Source organism: Catharus ustulatus, chromosome 5 (assembly GCF_009819885.2).
Source record: "Catharus ustulatus isolate bCatUst1 chromosome 5, bCatUst1.pri.v2, whole genome shotgun sequence".
Classification (NCBI taxonomy): Eukaryota; Metazoa; Chordata; class Aves; order Passeriformes; family Turdidae; genus Catharus; species Catharus ustulatus.
The window spans coordinates 14,275,786-14,286,839 of NC_046225.1; positions in this window are offsets into that span (position 1 = coordinate 14,275,786).

The window sequence follows — 11,054 nt, forward strand, 5'->3', positions numbered from 1 at the left end:
CTTCTCTGGGGAGCTTGTGCCAGTGCCTCACCACCCCCAGAGTAAATAATTTCTTCCTAGTGTCTAACACAAAGCTATCCCTTTTCAGTTTAAAGCCATGTCCTCTTGTTCTATTGCTACAGGCCCTTGTAAAAACCCCTCCGCAGCTGTCTTGTAGCTCCTTCTAGGTACTGAATGGCAGAACCTTCTCCAGGTTTGTCCCGGTTTAAAGGGACAGTATTGCCAGGAAAAGGGAATTCAGGAACTCGCAGGCACTAAAAAGGTATAGGTTGGGAATAACAGTTCTTTACTGAAATATTTATAAGACAAACAAAAACAGCATCAGCTATACGAAAGAAAAAAAACAGTGACAGAACAGAATGGAATTCAGTCCCAGTCCCTTTGTCAGTCACCGATGACTCTCCGATGGACCAGGGCGGGCGGCTTCTTAGTCGCGGCTGCTGCAGGGGCAGGGGAGGGGGCCAGGTGGCCTCACCACCCCAGGTGGAAGAAAAGGGTGAGAGGAAGGAAACTCTGCTCACCGTGGGCGTCCCAGTTCCCAGTTGTTCAGAGGAAGCAGAAAACTTTAGCAGTCCAAATCCAAGAAGCCTGATCCCAACAGGAGAAACGGAACCTCTCTCCTCCAGTTCGGCCGGCGAGCTGTGTAGTTCTCCTACCCCCAGTGTCCTCTTACTTGCCGAAGACAAAAGCAGGACTCCACCTTTCCCTAATGGGCCATCATTGCTTCAAGTAGTCCTTGGTCTCCAGCTCTTAACGGCTAATAGGAGAGCCATCCCGGCTAGCTTAACATAATAATGGGAAAAAATTTCTAAACCTCGCCAACCCACAACATTATCCACCCCAAATTTTTTCCATGCTAACATACTACATTAAATTAGAACCTTTAAATTACATACATACATGCAGTTACAGACACAGTATCATAGGTAGTTCACCCCAGAACAAGGTCTCCTTGGGGTATGCATCGGGTTTCTCCATCCTTTTGCATCACCCACCAGGTACAACCTGGTCCTTGAGCAAAAACCACCCCACGGACAGGATTGTCTTTGCTGGAGGCAGAGTTTACCCAAACAGTTTTCCCTAGCATACCTCTCATGTGTACCACTGGAACCTTATCCCCATCTGGTGTTCCCAAGAGCTCAGATTGGGCAGGGCCTGCTCGGTTAGTGGAACCTCGGGTATTCACTAACCACGTGGCCTTTGGTAGATTACTTTCCCAGTTCTTGAAAGTCCCCCCACCAAGTGCCTTCAAGGTGGTTTTAAGCAGGCCATTGCACCGTTCGACCTTCCCAGCTGCAGGTGCATGGTAGGGGATATGGTACACCCACTCAATGCCGTGTTCCCTAGCCCAGCTGTTTATGAGGCTGTTCTTGAAATGAGTCCCGTTGTCTGACTCAATTCTCTCAGGGGTACCATGCCTCCAAAGGACCTGTTTCTCAAGGCCCAGGATGGTGTTCCGAGCAGTGGCATGAGGCACAGGGTAGGTCTCCAACCAGCCGGTGGTGGCTTCCACCATGGTCAGCACGTAGCGCTTGCCTTGGCGGGTCTGAGGCAGTGTGATATAGTCAATCTGCCAGGCCTCCCCGTACTTATATTTGGACCAACGCCCACCATACCAGAGGGGCTTCACTCGCTTGGCCTGTTTGATGGCAGCGCACGTATCACAGTCATGGATGACTTGAGAGATACTGTCCATGGTTAGATCCACCCCTCGGTCTCGTGCCCACTTATATGTGGCATCTCTGCCCTGATGACCTGAGGCGTCATGGGCCCATCGAGCCAGGAACAATTCTCCCTTGTGTTGCCAATCCAGGTCTATTTGTGACACCTCTATCTTTGAGGCCTGATCAACCTGCTCGTTGTGTTGGTGTTCCTCATTAGCCCGACTCTTGGGGACATGGGCATCCACGTGACGAACTTTCACAGGTAGCTTCTCTACCCGGGTGGCAATGTCTTTCCACTCGTCGGCAGCCCAGATTGGTTTTCCCCTACGTTGCCAGTTTGCCTTTTTCCACCTTTCCAGCCAACCCCACAGAGCATTGGCTACCATCCACGAGTCAGTATAAAGGTAGAGCTTTGGCCACTTCTCTCTTTCAGCAATGTCCAGGGCCAGCTGAACAGCTTTGAGTTCAGCAAATTGACTTGATCCACCTTCTCCTTCAGTAGCTTGTGCAACCTGTCGTGTGGGGCTCCATACGGCGGCTTTCCACTTCCGGTTCATCCCCACGACGCGGCAGGAGCCGTCGGTGAAAAGAGCGTAGCATGTTTCATCTGCTGGCAGTTGGTTATACGGTGGGGCTTCCTCAGCGCGGCTCACTTGTTCTTGCTCCTCATCATCGGCGAGACCAAAATTTTCACCTTCTGGCCAGTTCGTAATTATCTCCAAAATCCCAGGGCGATTTGGGTTTCCGATGCGGGCGCGTTGCGTGATGAGGGCAATCCACTTGCTCCATGTGGCGTCGGTGGCGTGGTGGGTAGAGGGAACCTTTCCTTTGAACATCCACCCCAGCACTGGTAGTCGGGGTGCCAGGAGGAGTTGTGCTTCCGTCCCAATCACCTCTGAGGCAGCTTGGACTCCCTCATAGGCAGCCAAGATCTCCTTCTCTGTGGGAGTGTAGTTGGCTTCAGACCCTCTGTAGCTCCGGCTCCAGAATCCCAGAGGTCGGCCTCGAGTCTCCCCAGGCACCTTCTGCCAAAGGCTCCAGGACAAGCCATGGTTCCCGGCTGCAGAATAAAGCACATTCTTTACCTCTGGTCCCGTCCTGACTGGGCCAAGGGCCACTGCATGAGCGATCTCCTGCTTGATCTGGGCAAAGGCTTGCTGTTGCTCAGCACCCCAGTGGAAATCGTTCTTCTTACGGGTGACCAGGTAGAGAGGGCTCACAATCTGGCTGTACTCAGGAATGTGCATTCTCCAAAAGCCTATGGCACCTAGGAAAGCTTGTGTTTCCTTCTTGCTGGTTGGTGGGGACATTGCGGTGATCTTATTGATGACCTCAGTGGGGATCTGGCGCCGTCCATCTTGCCACTTTACTCCCAGGAACTGGATCTCTCGGGCAGGTCCTTTGACTTTGCTCTTTTTAATGGCAAAGCCGGCTCTCAGCAGAATCTGTATGATCTTTTCTCCTTTCTCAAATACCTCCACTGCCGTGTTCCCCCACACAATGATGTCATCTATGTATTGCAGGTGTTCTGGAGCCTCACCCTTTTCCAGTGCAGCCTGGATCAGTCCATGACAGATGGTGGGGCTGTGTTTCCACCCCTGGGGCAGACGATTCCAGGTGTACTGCACGCCCCTCCATGTAAAGGCAAACTGAGGCCTGCACTCTGCTGCCAGGGGAATGGAGAAAAATGCGTTGGCAATGTCAATGGTGGCATACCACCTTGCTGCCTTGGACTCCAGCTCGTACTGGAGCTCCAGCATGTCCGGCACGGCAGCGCTCAGTGGTGGAGTCACTTCGTTCAACGCACGATAGTCCACAGTCAATCTCCATTCTCCATCAGACTTGCGCACGGGCCAGATGGGGCTGTTGAAGGGTGAGTGGGTTTTGCTGACCACCCCTTGGCTCTCCAGCTCACGGATCATCTTGTGGATGGGGATCACAGCATCTCGATTCGTCCGGTACTGCCGGCGGTGCACTGTTGAGGTGGCAATTGGCACTTGTTGCTCTTCCACCTTCAGGAGTCCCACTGCAGATGGGTTTTCTGACAGTCCAGGCAAGGTGTTCAACTGCTTAATGCCCTCTGCCACTACAGCAGCTATTCCAAAAGCCCATCTGTATCCCTTTGGGTCTTTGTAGTAGCCACTCCTGAGAAAATCTATGCCTAGAATGGGCGGTGCCTCTGGGCCAGTTACAATCGGATGTTTCTGCCACCCCTCTCCTGTCAGGCTCACCTCAGCTTCCAGCAAAGACAATTCCTGTGATCCCCCCGTCACCCCAACAATGGAAACACGCTCTTCCCCCACATGTTCTGATGGTATTAGGGTGCATTGTGAACCAGTATCAACTAATACCCTGTATTCTTGTGGTTCTGATGTGCCAGGCCATCGGACCCACACCATCCAATAGACTCTGTTATCCCGTGCCTCTCCCTGGCTAGAGGCAGGGCCCCTCTAGCCCTGGCTATTATTCCTTTCCTGAACATACATAGTGGAGGTTCCTTCAAGTGGGTCTGACAGATCATCTTCCCTTCTGTAATGCCCAGCACCTTGGTCATGGGAGGTTGAGGCTACCTTCACTTTAGTGTAGCTCCCTCGGTTAGCATTTCCCTCCCTGAGTTGACGCACCCGTGCTGCCAAGACAGAAGTGGGTTTCCCGTCCCATTTTCCCATGTCTTCCCCATGGTCACGCAGGAAAAACCATAGGTCAGCTCGTGGGGTGTACCCTTTGCCACTAGCTGAGGGGCGTGGGGCTGTAACCTTGGGGTACGAGGCTCGCACTGGTGCTGCCTTGATCTTCCTGATCTCCTCCCTCATCTCACTTATGTCACCTCTCATGCCCCTCACCTCCCTGATCTCCTCCCTCATCCCCCTCATCTCCTGGACCACGGAAGAAACCTGGGCCTGCACTACGCCATTCATCATACTGTGAAAATCCCTAAGCTTGTTAGCAACAGAGCTCACTGTTTCTCGGTGCTCATCAGCATTAATCATTGCAATGAAGGTGGTGTATTGAGATGGCCCTCGGTTTGCCAGGTTCCACAGCATGTGACCTGTGCACCTGACCTTGTCAGGGTCATTGTCATGCTGTCCATCCCTCCCAAAGAGTACCTCCAGTACCGCCACCTCTCTCAGCTGTTGAATCCCTTCCTCAACGGTTTTCCAATGCACTCTATTATGGTACTCCTGCATTCTTTCTTTGTTGACAAACCTCTCTCTTACACTCATTAAAAGCCGCTCCCAGAGGGGAAGTGGGCCTGGCTCCCTTACGAATATTTGGTCCACACCTGAGTCCTGGGACAAGGATCCCAAATTCCTTGCCTCTGTACCATCCAAGTGCACACCTGTACCCATAAGGTCCCAGACCCGAAGTAACCAAGTTGTCAAAGCCTCCCGGCCCCGTCGTGCAATATCTTTCCGCAGATTGCGGAGATTTTCATAAGACAGGGACTCAGTGATGATTTCAACCTCTGGCTCCCCTGCTGGTTGTGAGGGCCCTCCTCTCTGGTCCTCTTTGTCTAGGTGCCTTGCTTTCATTTTAGACTTCCTAGTTTCTACAGGGGCGACTGCTGCTGGCTGTGAGTGCCCTTGCAATTCAGCTGGACCCTGGGCAGATGTAACACCTAGGGGTTCCACTACAGCATCACTGGATTCTCCCCCTTTATGGCAGGGCTTGTCACCAGCTGGGGAGAGGTACTCCTTCATCATCTGGCCCATCTCACTCATCTGCTTCACTAGAAGCCCCACCCACTCCGGGTGGTTTCTTTCTGAGATGGGCTGTGGGGCAGGGTCAGGCTCTGGGGCAGCATCCCTAGTCTTTGGGGCAGGGTCAGGCTCTGGGGCAGCATCCCTAGTCTTTGGGGCAGAGTCAGGCTCTGGGGCAGCACCCCTATTTCCTGGAGTAGGTATCAGAGTTGTTATCCAGCTCAATCCCCCGTTATCTCTTAATGTTAAATAGGACAAGCCTATCAGTAACACCAGCCACTGTACGATATCATTAGCATTCAGAGGAAATCTGAACCCTTCAAAAACTGGTGGGGTAGACCCAAAAATTTGGGTGAGGGGTTGGGAGAAAATTTCCCCTGGTGTTATTCCCTCACAGTAGGTGCCATTATTAAAGTAATCCCAAAAACATGCATTTAGTGTGTGGTATCCCTGAATCCATGTACCCGCCGTCCAAAGGAAGTTAAAAATCCATGAATTCCTCACCTTATCAACCCATAAAGCAAGTTCGATAACAGTTACAGTAGCCTTAGTTACAGGGCCCATGCTTATGTAAGGGTTTGCAAATGGGAGATATACATGTATGAACACGTGCAGCCCAAACCAGATTAAACTGGACCACATGTTGCTAGCACACACAAAAAAAAAAACCAGTCTCAGGCAACCGAAGAACTGTTATTCCTTAACCTCCTGCCCCACGTTGGGCGCCAAAATCTGTCCCGGTTTAAAGGGACAGTATTGCCAGGAAAAGGGAATTCAGGAACTCGCAGGCACTAAAAAGGTATAGGTTGGGAATAACAGTTCTTTACTGAAATATTTATAAGACAAACAAAAACAGCATCAGCTATACGAAAGAAAAAAAACAGTGACAGAACAGAATGGAATTCAGTCCCAGTCCCTTTGTCAGTCACCGATGACTCTCCGATGGACCAGGGCGGGCGGCTTCTTAGTCGCGGCTGCTGCAGGGGCAGGGGAGGGGGCCAGGTGGCCTCACCACCCCAGGTGGAAGAAAAGGGTGAGAGGAAGGAAACTCTGCTCACCGTGGGCGTCCCAGTTCCCAGTTGTTCAGAGGAAGCAGAAAACTTTAGCAGTCCAAATCCAAGAAGCCTGATCCCAACAGGAGAAACGGAACCTCTCTCCTCCAGTTCGGCCGGCGAGCTGTGTAGTTCTCCTACCCCCAGTGTCCTCTTACTTGCCGAAGACAAAAGCAGGACTCCACCTTTCCCTAATGGGCCATCATTGCTTCAAGTAGTCCTTGGTCTCCAGCTCTTAACGGCTAATAGGAGAGCCATCCCGGCTAGCTTAACATAATAATGGGAAAAAATTTCTAAACCTCGCCAACCCACAACAAGGTTGAAGAACCCAGTCCTCTCAGCCTGTCTTCACAGGAGATGCACTCCAACCCTCCGAGCATATCCTGGCCCTCCTCTGGACTTGCTCCAACAGTTCCACACCCTTCTAATGTTGGGTGCCCCAGAGCTGATGCAGCACTCCAGGTGGGTTCTCAGCAGACCAGAGGGGCAGGAATTCCCTCCCGTGCCCTGCTGGCCACGCAGCTTTTGAGTTCCCAGCCTGAATAAGCTTTTTCATCAGGGGAAAAAAAATCAAATTTTAATTTGTTACACATTTGTTTACGCTTCTCACAACCTTCTCACTTCTGCTTTTCTCATATTTCTTCATGTCTGCTAGAGCATTTCCGAGGAAGAGCAATGGAATGTGAGAATACACTCTTTGTACATGGTTACATTTCAGAAATACACACAATTAGAGTGGCACCACACACGTGCCGAGGGCACAGTTCAGCAAGTTCTCCTTCTGGCAGTGCAACTGGCTGTGGGATCCAACCAGTGGGGCTGTGGGATACAACCTGTGTGGCTGTGGGATGATCCCCCTGACCTGTGTGGCTGTGGGATGATCCCCCTGACCTGTGTGGCTGTGGGATGATCCCCATAACCTGTGTGGCTGTGGGATGATCCCCCTGACCTGTGTGGCTGTGGGATGATCCCCCTGACCTGTGTGGCTGTGGGATGATTCCCATAGCCTGTGTGGCTGTGGGATGATCCCCATAACCTGTGTGGCTGTGGGATGATCCCCTGTGACCTGTGTGGCTGTGGGATGATCCCCATAATCTGTGTGGCTGTGGGATGATCCCCATAACCTGTGTGGCTGTGGGATGTTCCCTCTGACCTGTGTGGCTGTGGGATGATTCCCATAGCCTGTGTGGCTGAGGGATGATCCCCCTGACCTGTGTGGCTGTGGGATGATCCCCCTGACCTGTGTGGCTGAGGGATGATCCCCATAGCCTGTGTGGCTGTGGGATGATCCCCTGATCTGTGTGGCTGTGGGATGATTCCCTGACCTGTTTGGCTGCGGGATGATCCCTGCAGCCAGCCTGACGCGGGGTGTCCCCTGTTCTATCCCACACCTGTTACGCGGTCTGTTACCTCACTAAGAAAAAAATGGCACGTCAGGAAAACGCTTGGACACGTTTCGATTTGCAGCCCACAGGTGCACACGGGTGCTCTGCCGGGCCGCACAGCTGAGGGAGGCACCGGCACATGGCAATTCCCGCCCCTCGCTGGGACCTGCTGGGTGAGGGGAAGGAGAGGTTCCTCGGCTGTACCACTGCGGGCCTTGCGGGTGAGCACCACATGAGGCGACTGCTGTTCGCCTCGACACCATCTGGCTCCTCCAAGCCGACCAGGGCTGGATCCCAGCGCAGCAACCCAGCGCTACATCCCGCTCGCTGCTCCGGGCCCCGGGCGCGCTCCCCACCCGCCTCTTCCCCCGCCGGGCGCCCCCCTGCGCGGCGAATGGTGCGAGCCACAGGTGTGGCCGGCGGGACAAACCAACAGCGGGCGGGGGGGGATCGGCGCGGCGGGAGGGCGGGACGGGACGGGGCTGGCAGCGGGCGCATCACCGGGAGCGACGCGGGCGGAGCGGCCGCCGCGGGAGATTGAAGTGCCGGGGCCGCGGCGGGGCGAGGAGCGTGAGGCGCTGCCGCCGCTGCCAGCGTCACCCGTGGGGAGGAGAACAGGAGGAGGGGGCCGGTAAGTGCCACGGGCCGGCGGCAGCGGGAGTGCGGCCCCGGTGGCGGTGCCGGGGGGGCGGGCAGGGCTCGGCGGGGCAGCGGCCGCGGCTCCGGGAGGCCGGGGGGCCGCCCCTGCCCGGGTGCCTGTCCCCGGCCTGCCCCGCCGAGCCGCCCGTGCCCGACCTGCGGGTGGGAGAAGGCGCGTGGCGAACCGGGAAAGGGCGCGCGAGGCCGGGGAGCGCCGGGCTGCTCTCCCCAAGGTTGCTGGCCCAGGTGTTGGGACAGGCAGGCCGTCACCTGGATCGCAAAACCGATCTTGCTTTAAAGATAAAGTTAATTTTATTTTTTTTTTCTGAAAAAAATTTTTTCAGCTTGAGTCAGCTTCCTGGGCTGATTCAGGGTATGGGCAGTGAGAGGAGAAACTCGTGTCTGGAGCTGCCACACGTGGTACAAGTGGTGGTGGAAAGTGTTAATAAAGCTAGTGGCTAATTAGAACATCTGTATTTACTCTAGTTAGAGCATCTCTAGGAACTCTAATTAGAACATCTGTAATAACCTGTGAGTTATAATTTGGCCGTTCTTATCTTGCTGGAGCATGTATTTAAATGCTGAGGTGTTTCATGTGCCTTTGGGTGGGTGCATTTCTCCTTGAGCCTTAGCAAATATGTGTATGGAGTAGATTTCTTCATTGGAACTAGACCTCTTAAGAAATGGATTGATTCTTGTATAGCAGTACTTGGAAAAAACTGTGTGGGTCATCATCACTTGATCAGCTTCAAGGGCTGATTGCAGGAAGAGCAGGATTTTAGAACACTGACAACTAGATGACTTTAATGCTCTAATCTGCTGTGTATTCACTTATCTGAACCACATTTACATCCTGTCACATACTGAATGGCCTGGTGTGTATAGGCATTCTTGAGTCTAACAGATGTGATGAAAGGCATTTGCCCTTCCCCTCACAAGCCTTTAGAATCACAATGACAAAAGGCTGAAATATATGAGAAGACAGATTTGTTAAATATTAGAGCATAGTTCTGCCTCTAAACATGACAAATAGAGTGAGGAAAAAAAAGGATAGTCCTAAGAAACTCTGTAACTGGACACCAATTTGATAAGTCTCAAAAGCATCTTTCCAAATCACTTTTATTTACAGAAGAAGCAGCTCTCACACACAGGACTCTGCTACCCTGAGATCCTTGAGTGAATGTGGTAGCTGAGTCAGTGGCAGCAACTGTTTACAGTTCAGTCATGTTAGATGACCTTTCCCATCTTCTGGGGAGAAGCTGGAGCTTTCCCTCCAGCCTCTTGCTGGTATTTTTATCCGCTTCCTTGTCTAAAACATCCATCCCCATTCTGCCTCACTAGCACACTGTGTCTTGGAGGTTTGCCTGTGGGTAGAGCTTTGCTTTCACTTCTTTCACTTTCTATTCTCCTTGTCTACAGAGATCCCAGGAAGTGGCATTTGTTTCTTGTTCCTTTCTGGCAAACCTGAGCTTCTGTTAAGAAAGATGTTGTGATGCTGCTTGTAAGGAGCATGAGACTTGAGCTGTAACTTATGTTTATTAAATAAGTTAATATTATTATCTGGGGATCTCAAGTCACCACCCTCCCTAGGTTTATCACTGCCAGCTGAAAGTAAAAATCAGGATTTCCATTCAAGTTGCCTTACAAGTTTAAAGAGCATCCTTTCTTGTCACATTTTGTGCATCAAAACCTCTAAACCGTGTTTACAATGCCAAGCAAAATTTAATCATACAGTTGTGATACAAATGTTCGGGCTTCTTACAACTAAGAGTGGCATACAAGAAAAGTAATACATAAAAAGTACTGAATGGAATGTATTGAATTAAATGTATTTTTAATTAAGCCCTCTTTTACTATTTACTGTTTTATTTTCATCTTCTTTCTTGCAAGTGGATGGAGTTGAAAAATAATTTTACAGTCTCATCTGTTGGGAGGGAAACCCCAGACCAGACAAATCCAAACTAAATGCACAAACCCCACATACTGTGGATTAGGTTTCAGACAAAATCATAGAATGTGAAGGGGTTGGAATGGATTTGAAAGATTATCTAATCCTAACTCCACTTACCCCTCTGTGCAGGGACACCTCCCACTAGCCCAGGTTGCCCAAAGCCTTATCCAGCCTGGCCTTGAACACTTCCAGGGATGGGGCATCCACAACCCCCTGAGCAACCTGCTCCTGTGTCTCACCACTCTCACAGTGCAGAATTTCTTCCTAATATCTAACTTAAATTTTTACCCTGTGAGTTTGAACCTGTTATTTATTGTCCCATCACTACAGTTGCAAGTCCCTCTTCTGCTTCTTTTAGATCTCTTTCAGGCACTGGAAGTTTGTTGTAAGATTTCCATGCAGCCTTCTCTTCTCTTTGGGCTGAACAGCCCCAAAATTTCTCACCCTGTCTTTGTAGGGGAGGTGCCCTAGTCCCATTATCAACTTCGCGGCCTCCTCTGGACTTGTTCTATCAGTTCCATGTCCTCCTTGTGCTGGGAGCACCGGAGCTGGGCACAGTATTCCAGGTGGAGTCTCAGCGGAGGGGAGTAGAGGGGGAGAGAATCCCCCTCGCCCTGCTGCCCACGCTGCTTTGGATGCAGCCCAGGGCACATCTGGCTTTG